This window comes from Engraulis encrasicolus, chromosome 3 (genome assembly GCF_034702125.1).
Source record: "Engraulis encrasicolus isolate BLACKSEA-1 chromosome 3, IST_EnEncr_1.0, whole genome shotgun sequence".
Lineage (NCBI taxonomy): Eukaryota > Metazoa > Chordata > Actinopteri > Clupeiformes > Engraulidae > Engraulis > Engraulis encrasicolus.
The window spans coordinates 33,326,877-33,328,208 of NC_085859.1; the positions used below are offsets into that span (position 1 = coordinate 33,326,877).

Here is a 1,332-nt window from a genome sequence, read left to right on the forward strand (position 1 = left end):
ACGGTGAAATTATGCTTTGAGGGAATTCCGCCACTAATACAATTTCAAAAGAATCCCTTCTGCTTTTTCTTTTCTTTAAGTTTTTTTTGTAAGCAAACCCCAAGGCCCGGAGTGACACTGCGCTCACAGGCTAAAGATTTCAAATATGTCTATCTTCTCAAGTGATTCTGCAGTGTTTGCGATAGTTCCCCTGGTTTAACTGTGGTAACTGTAGAATGGTTACCACACACGCTGCCGACGACCCGGAGTTTTGAAGCATCCTCTTCATTTGCATGTCTGCGTCATCCGCAGACAAGCCCACCTCTTTCTTAAAGAGACAAGTCTCTCTGTGCTCCTACACTGCGCTTGGCTGTCTTGAGCGCAACTGAATGCTGCAACTCGGCCCTGCGCTAATCTGTCATGGAGCTGTGCATATTGCAGCGTCTAAACTAAATAAACTTGGACATGTTGTTAACACTAAGGGGAATATTTACGTTTTAAACGCGTCATATGTAGTTCATCTTGCACAACAGTCCCCTCATTGAGAGAGAGAGAGAGAGAGAGAGAGAGAGAGAGAGAGAGAGAGAGAGAGAGAGAGAGAGAGAGAGAGAGAGAGAGAGAGAGAAAGCGCACCCAAGTTTGATGGTTTATTCCATGAACAAAATGACGCTTGCGCCAATTTAGCTGAAGGTTTATATATGACGAGATGAAACAGCTATATTTATCTACTCCCGATATATTTTCATCTGCTGTGATGCGAGGGTTGGGATGGGAAGATGAGCTCACTCCAGCCAACAACTCTGATTTTCCTACCTCTGCCAGTTGTACCTAGATTCCCTGCATACTTGGCATGCGCATTCATATTGGTAACATCTTAAAATGTAAAAATACATCTCGAGCAGGGACATCAGAGGTAAGTATTACTTCTCCCTGCAATGCTTCTAAGGAGTGCCATCTAGCGGTATTAAAGGAGCATTCACACAGCGCGCTGAGAAGGGAATAGAGATGGAGTACTGGGACTGTCTTTTTCAGATTCAAGGCGCCTTTGGCTGGCTCGAGCAAGTTCATTGACCGAGGAGGTAGGCTATAACGCGTACTTTTCCACAAACACAGAGTTACACTTTTTATTTGCTTAAACATTATTTTAATAACCACACTGGCCTAGTTTATTAAGTTAAAGAAAATAATCCAATGAAAAAGGCTGAAACAACCACTGTAGCACAAGACATTTACCATGGCTCATTGCAACGGTGGATTGAAAATTACTCACCCAAGTTCTCCAGACGAGAAAAAAATACCCAATGTACGTCATGTTTTAATGTCTTTGGGTGTGCAAAGTCTTTTGCGGCTTGC

At 43.2% G+C, this 1,332-nt stretch overlaps 1 protein-coding gene across 3 annotated transcripts in view; it reads right to left on the reverse strand.

Moving 5' to 3' along the window:
- npr3 (natriuretic peptide receptor 3) overlaps window positions 1-211 on the reverse strand; it is a 30,490-nt gene extending 30,279 nt beyond the window's left edge. For all 3 annotated transcript variants that reach the window (XM_063195240.1, XM_063195241.1, XM_063195242.1), the window contains exon 1: window positions 1-211. This exon is cut by the window's left edge and continues 784 nt beyond it. The gene's annotated coding sequence lies outside the window, so the exon portion shown is untranslated.
- Window positions 212-1,332: the final 1,121 nt, after the last annotated feature.